Consider the following 8,087-nt stretch of genomic DNA (forward strand, 5'->3'; position numbering starts at 1 on the left):
ATGATATTAGTGGATGTGCAGGTAAAACTTTGATGGGCGTTCTGTCCTTGTTGCGGTTGGTGGGGTTGGGTCTGAGGGCGGAGGTGCGGGATGTGGATGGGATGCGTTGGAGGGCATCTTTAACCACGTGGGAAGGGAAATTGCGGTCTCTAAAGAAGGTGGCCATCTGGTGTGTTCTGTGGTGGAACTGGTCCTCCTGGGAGCAGATACAGTGAAGGCGGAGGAATTGGGAATATGGGGTGGCATTTTTGCAGGAGGTAGGGTGGGAAGAGGTGTAATCCAGGTAGCTGTGGGAGTCGGTGGGTTTGTAAAGAATGTCAGTGTCAAGTCGGTCGTCATTAATGGAGATGGAGAGGTCCAGGAAGGGGAGGGAGGTGTCAGAGATGGTCCAGGTAAATTTAAGGTCAGGGTGGAATGTGTTGGTGAAGTTGATAAATTGCTCAACCTCCTCGCGGGAGCACAAGGTGGCGCCAATGCAGTCATCAATGTAGCGGAGGAAGAGGTGGGGAGTGGTGCTGGTGTAATTATGGAAGTCCAACTGTTCTACGTAGCCAACAAAGAGACAGGCATAGCTGGGGCCCATACGTGTGCCCATGGCTACCCCTTTGGTCTGGAGGAAGTGGCAATTACAGAGACCTGGGGATGGACAGGACTGACAGCTTAATGTTCCAGAATACAAATGCTATAGGAAGGATAGAAAGAGGGCCAACAGAAGAGGGGGAGTGGCACTTTTGATAGGGCACAACATTACAGCTGAACTTAGGGAGAATACTCCGGGAAATATATCCAGGGAAGTTATTTAGGTGGATGATCACCTTATCGGGATTGTACTATAGACCTCCCAATAGTCAGTGGGAAATTGAGAAACAAATTTGTAAAGAGATCTCAGTTACCTGTGAGAATAAGAGGGTGGTAATGGTAGGGAATTTTAATTTTCCAAACATAGACTGGGACTGCCATAATATTAAAGGTTTAGATGGAATTTGTTAAGTGTATACAAGAAAATGTTCTGATTCAGTATGTGGGTGTACCTACTCGAAAGGGTGCAAAACTTGACCTACTTTTGGGAAATAAGGCAGGGCGTGACTGAGGTGTCAGCGGGGAAGCACTTATGGCAGCACAGTGGCTCAGTGGTTCGCACTGCTGCCTCACAGCGCCTGGGACTCGGGTTCAATTTCCAGCCACATTTCAATGTCCACCTGGGTTTCCTGCAGGTGCTCCGGTTTCCTCCCACAATCCAAAGATGTGCAGGTTAGGTGAATTGGCCATGCTAAATTAGATTAGATTAGATTACTTACAGTGTGGAAACAGGCCCTTTGGCCCATCAAGTCCACACCAACCCTCCGAAGAACAACCCACCCAGACCCATTCCACTACATTTACCCCTTCACCTAAGACTATGGGCAATTTAGCATGGCCAATTCACCTAACCTGAAGAAGGGCTTATGCCTGAAACGTTGATCCTCCTGCTCCTCGGATGCTGCCTGGCCTGCTGTATTTTTCCAGCACAACATTTTTCAACTCTGGTACTCCAGCATCTGCAGGCCTCACTTTCTCCCAATTCACCTAACCTGCACAATTTTGAACTATGGGAGGAAACCGGAGCACCCGGAGGAAACCCACGCAGATACGGGGAGAATGTGCAAACTCCACACAGACAGTTGTCTGAGGTGGGAATTGAACTCGGGTCTTTGGTGCTGTGAGGCAGCAGGGCTAACCACTGTACCACCGTGCCCAAAGTGTTCAGAGATGTGTCGGTTTGGTGCATTAGTCAGGGGTAAATATAGGGTGGGGGAATAGGTCTGGATGGGTTACTCTTTGGAGGGTCAGTGTGAACTTGTTGGGCCGAAGGGCCTGCTTCCACACTGTAGGGATGTTGCACTGTACAGGACATTGGTTAGGCCACTTTTGGAATACTGTGTGCAATTTTGGTCTCCCACCTATGGGAAGGATGTTGTGAAACTTGGAAGGGTTCAGAAAAAATTTACAAGGATGTTGCTAGAATTGAAGGGCTTGAGCAATAAGGAGAGGCTAAATAGGTTGGGGCTGTTTTCCTTGGAGGGTTGAAGACTGAGAGGTGACCTTACAGAGGTTTATAAAATCATGAGGGGCATGAATAGGGTAAATAGACAAGATCATTTCCCTTGGTGGGGCATAGGCTTAGGGTGAGAGGGGAAAGATTTAAAAGGGACCTAAAGGGCAACTTTTTCATGCAGAAGCTGGTGCATGTATGGAATGAGCTGCCAGAGGAACTGAAGGAGGCTGGTACAATTACAACATTTAAAAGGCATCTGAATGGGTAGATGAATAGGAAGGTTTTAAGAATATGGCCCAAATGCTGGCAAATGGGACTCCATTAATTTAGGATATCTGGTTGGCATGGACGAGTTGGACTGAATGGTCTGTTTCCATCATGTACATCTCTATAACTCTAATACTCTAACACTAGTAACAAGGGAAGTGTTATAAAAAAGTACACAAATGCAAATACACTAAAGATGAGTCGACAAAGCAAAAGCCATATTTCAGAAGATGACCAAATTTTGCCCATTGTTAACCCCATACACCATGTTGATGGTATAAGGTGATCAAACATTTCTACAACCACTAATATCTTTCTTACATCTTGAAAAGGCAGGACGACTTACATTAATAGCTAAAACTGACACGGGGCTAGGGTCATAGAGTCATAGAGATGTACAGTCTGGAAACAGGCCCTTCAGTCCAACCCATCCATGCCGACCAGATATCCCAACCCAATCTAGTCCTACCTGCCAGCACCCGGCCCATATCCCTCCAAACCCTTCCTATTCATATACCCATCCAAATGCCTCTTAACTGTTGCAATTGTACCAGTCTTCATCACTTCCTCTGGCAGCTCATTCCATACACATACCATTCTCTGCGTGAAAAAGTTGCCCCTTAGATCTCTTTTATTTCTTTCCCCTCTCACCCTAAACCTATGCCCTCTAGTTCTGGACTCCCCAACCCCAGGGAAAAACCTTTGTCTATTTACCCTATCCATGCCCCTCAAACAGTGGCCTAACCAATGTCCTGTACAGCCGCAACATGACCTCCCAACTCCTGTACTCAATATTCTGATCAATAAAGGAAAGCATACCAAACACCTTCTTCATTATCCTATCTACCTGCGACTCCACTTCCAAGGAGTAGTACCAACATATCGCCACTGTGCATCCTGAAAGACATTTCACAGCATATAACAGGTCGCCAATTTTGTACATTGGCAGACTCACACTGTAACACCAATATGGAAGCTCATCCTGGCTTCCTGAGATCCTCACCTGGTTAATAATAACAGTCTGGCAATGGCAGGAGTACCAGAATGCATAAATCTTGATCGAGTCAAAATTGATGATATTAAGATTATACCCATTGCCATGAAACAGGACTACACGTGACACAAATAAGTGACAATGATCTCCAAGGATATGATTTTTATATAACATACAGGGCAGGTACAGTCTTAACACTATAGTTCCATCCCTGTGCGATTCTGCGTTATGAGAAAATTGCGTAATAGCATCACTATTTAAATCAATGGGACTGGAATCATATTATAACCAATGCAGGTAAGGAAATTCACGTTCTACAAATAATGGTCTAAATTCTTCAATCGCATTATAGTCAATTCGTGTTGAAGAATTGTGTGTTATAGCAGAACCGAGTGTATCAGGATGATTATGTTTGGCAGACTAAGCAAATTACCCAGTCGACATAAAGGCCAAGATATTACTCTTGATCTATATGTTGATGCTTCAGACTATGAAGCTGAAGAAGTTCCCAAGATTGGGCTGCTCCACTTTGGCCATAGCCACTTTGAACAGTTGCATTCAGAAACTACCAAAGATAGGCAACTATAAGATTTACAAAAGATTACAATCCAAGGATGACCTGACAGTATTGAAGAAACACCTAAGAACAATCATTCATTTTGGCTGTACAAAGACAAACTTGGCCTCTCATGACAAGTCATTTTCAATGGCAAACAAGCACTATACCAAGATATCAAGTCCATGTTACACCTGAGACACATAGGTATTGAACACAGAAGATAGCTAGCACAGACATCTATGCACTGGTCAGGAATGAATTAGAATATTCAATGAGTGTGAATGTTGTGAGGCATCCCAAATATAAAAACCCGGCTGTGGCGGGTGCCTCAGTGATGTCCCATTCACTCCTTGGATGACAGCGGCAACAGACCTATTCCGAGTACACAGGGAAGATTGCATCCTTGTGACAGATTACTTCTGTACAATTCCCATTGTTTGATGATTTAACAATATAACATGTGGGATCATCACTGACATGATGAGTACTCTTTTCATTTTATTTCATACTCTGGAATGGATAGTGTCTGACAACAGACTGCAATTCCCTGGAAAACCATTTTAAGACATGTATAAGTAGGGAGTGATCCATATATTGTCACCCAGTATCAACGTGCAAACAATCCTGCTGGAATGAATGATATGTAATATCAAATTAATGATCATCAAGTGTCATGTAACAAAGCAATATGTTTACATTGTACAGTAGCGCCTCGACTTCTGAACTTAATCCGTTCCGGGACCCAGTTCGCAAACTGAATCAATTTTTCCCATTGATTGGATAGCGTAAGAATGCTTGGACATAGCAACGAGAGCTTTTGCGTTCAAAGCACGCGTAGCAAAGCAGAACAATGAAACCACGTGGTCTCACACGGGCTTTTTGCGTTCGTACCTTCGTCCGTACCCTGAATTCCGTAGGTTGAAGCAAAGTTTTACGTACAGTCCTGTTCATAAACCGATTTGTTCGTGAATGGGGTCGTTCGTATGTCGAGGCGCTACTGTATTTTCATGCAATATCAATTAAGAAGTGATTACCATGCCTAGCACAATTTATACTCAGATGGCAAATGTCCAGCAATCACTCCATTCCAAAAATGGAGGAGAATAAAAAAGACACACGATGAGCAAACAGGTAGAATATTGCCACAACTGCACAGTGGGCCAAGAGTGAGTTAGAAATACAATTACAAATACTTGGACAACAGCAAACGTTATGCAACAAACCTGGATCATACTAAGTCATTACTGATCATGGTGATCATCGTCAAGGCACAGAAGCCACCTTAGCCAAAGCACACCATTCATGAAAAGAATGAGAAAGAATATGCCTCAGTGATGATCGAGTGACGACAACCAGCTGCAGGACAACCAAGTGCAACTCAGAACAAAGCAAAATTTTCTGGATGTATATACAATCACCAGATTATGAGTTGTCTAACTTTCAAGTATTATATTTCAGGTGGAAGTATTAATTTTCTAAACTCTATTTTGTCAGTTTGTATAATTATCAAGTTGACAACATGTGTCTGTGTACACGTCTGTATATCCATTTGGATAAGTTTTTATCTTTGGGAAAAGGAATAATGCATTTTGTCTCGTGATCAGTGTACTTTTATGAGACATTCATATGATGTCAGCATTGTGTCATAACATGAGACCAAACAGCATAAAGATTTCATACTTCATCTGAACTCAGATTACTCAAAGCATGGGAACGTACTGCTCTCTGCTGTAATCTCATAGCTTAAAGTTATATGAAACATTGATGTGCCTGAGAATATAATGAAGAGCTAGTTGTAATAAATGTTTGTTGGATTTTTTAATACCATGATATCCATGTCCAGTTTCTAATGTTACAAGAGATAACATAACCATTGCTAGATTAGGTGAAATACCCTGTTAAAGGCAAAACCTGAAACAAGTTTCACAATCCAACTGATGCAGGGAAGAAACCAATCATTAAATTAGATTAGATTATTTACAGTGTGGAAACAGGCCCTTCGGCCCAACAAGTTCACACCGCCGAAGCGCAACCCACCCATTACCCTACATTTACCCCTTACCTAACACTACGGGCAATTTAGCATGGCCAATTCACCTGGCCTGCACATCTTTGGACTGTGGGAGGAAACCGGAGGACCCGGAGGAAACCCACACAGACACGGGGAGAACGTGCAAACTCCACACAGTCAGTCGCCTGAGGCGGCAATTGAACCCGGGTCTCTAGCTTTGTTAGGCAGTAGTGCTAACCACTGTGCCGCCCACCAACTTCCCCAATCATTCAACTTCCCCAGACAATTCCAAAAGATTCTACTGTTGCAAGAAATAAGGTACAAAGTCAAATGAATGGATTACAGTCAGATATCGAAATTTTCAAGGCCAATTCTGAAAATACAAAGAACTGTTGGCAGCAAAGGAAAGACAGCCAATTCAGGCAGCTAAAGAAGATTTCCAGAAACTTACAGCACTCCAAGATGTTGACCTGGGAAGGCTGAAGGCTCTCAAAAGCAACTGTGTATCATTCTGAAGGTCATGGTGAGATCTGGAAAAATATATTCAATGCAAAACTTCTCGATGACTGAGAGTGTGATTATTTCAAACTTATGGGAATCACAAGACATAAGACATCTTTCACATCAACCACTTGATCATTGCCCATGAACGTAACCCAGATCAGTGGAATGTAAAAGAACATTTTGAAAATCGTTTAAAATCACAACACCAGGTTATAGTCCAACAGATTCATTTGGAAGCACTAGCTTTCGGAGTGCAGCTCCTTCATCAGGTGGTTGTGGAGTACAAGATCACAAGACACAGAATTTATAGCAAAAGTTTACAGTGTGATGCAACTGAAATTATATATTGAAAAAGACCTGGATTGTTTGTTAAGTCTCTCATCTTTTAAAATGTACATGTTGGTTTCAGTTCTTTCATGTGTAAATTGCGGAACTTTTTAAAAGTTACATTCTCAAGTGAACTTTAATAATTGGTGTCATTTCAGCCTAGATAATGCATTGAAGGTTTGAGGTGCCCAGTGTGAGACTGTCTGTGTCACAATGTTCAGACTGATTCTAATCTAAAATATGGATTTACAGAATCTTACATGGATTCATGCAGTTTTTGAGCATAATGAAAGGTAATTCTGCAAGTACAAATTCACACCACAAACTTATATATGTGTATGTGTGTGTGTGTGTAAAGGGGTATAAGTCTGTGTGAGAGGGTGCATGTGTGCGTGTGATTGTGGGAGTCTATGTTTGAGCCTATGAGAGAGAGCTTGCGTATGAGAGAGGGTCTGCATGTGTGTGTGTATCTGCAGTAATGTGTATGTGTAGGAATGTCTATGTGTCTGTCTATGTGTGAGCGCCTGTGCCTGTGTGTATGTATAGTGCAGTGGGGTCACCTGTCGAGTGACATGAACCCAAGGTCCCAGTTGAGGCCATCCCCATGAGTACTGAACTTGGATACCAGTTGCTGCTCGGCCACTTTGCATTGCTGCCTGTCCCGAAGTCCGCCTTGGAGGACAGTCACCCAGATGTACTCAAGGATGCCCTCATATTAACAGGGTGCGACGCTCAACTCATCAACAGTCAGTTCCGACATGCCACAGCGAGAAACTCTCATGACCTCCTCAGGAGACTGACACGAACCGCAACCCTTCGTTGGTCTAGTACTTCCCAGGAGCCGAAAAACTATGCCATATTCTTCACAGCCTGCAACACGTTATCCGTGAGAGTGAGCACCTTGCCAAGTCCTTCCCCACGCCCCCACTTCTCGCCATTAAACAACCACCAAACCTCAAATAGATCATTGTTCGTGACAAACTGCTCGGCTTTTAGGACAACACCATACAACCTTGTTACGGTAGACACTGCAAGACATGTCAAGGGTGTTGACACGGATATCCACCATTATGCGTGGGGACACCTCCCACTGTGTATGTGGCAGGTACTCATGTGACTCAGCCAACATTGTCTATCTCATATGCTGCAGGCAAGGATGCCCTGAGGTATGGTACATTGGTGAGACTGAGCAGAGGCTACGGCAATGGATGAATGGACACCGCACCACAATCAACAGACAGGAATGTTCCCTCCCAGTCGGAGAACACTTCAGCGGTCCTGGACATTCGACCTTGGACCTTCGGGTGATCATCCTCTAAGGTGGACTTCGGGACAGGCAACAACGCAAAGTGGCCGAGCAGAGGCTGATAGCCACGTTTGGTACCCATGG

The 8,087-nt window shown here is 43.8% G+C and overlaps 1 long non-coding RNA gene across 2 annotated transcripts in view; it reads right to left on the reverse strand.

The window, feature by feature from the left end:
- Positions 1–8,087, reverse strand: part of LOC122548855 — a 23,296-nt gene that overhangs the window by 7,055 nt on the left and 8,154 nt on the right. Inside the window, exon 3 of one of the 2 annotated variants that reach the window (XR_006311347.1) lies at positions 6,057–6,396. The exons of the other annotated variant lie outside the window; for it this stretch is intronic. This is a non-coding gene — a long non-coding RNA (uncharacterized LOC122548855). Of the gene's footprint in view, positions 1–6,056; positions 6,397–8,087 lie in introns of those variants that run through there. 2 annotated transcript variants of the gene reach the window in all.

The sequence above is a fragment of the Chiloscyllium plagiosum genome, chromosome 1 (genome assembly GCF_004010195.1).
Source record: "Chiloscyllium plagiosum isolate BGI_BamShark_2017 chromosome 1, ASM401019v2, whole genome shotgun sequence".
NCBI classification, from domain to species: domain Eukaryota; kingdom Metazoa; phylum Chordata; class Chondrichthyes; order Orectolobiformes; family Hemiscylliidae; genus Chiloscyllium; species Chiloscyllium plagiosum.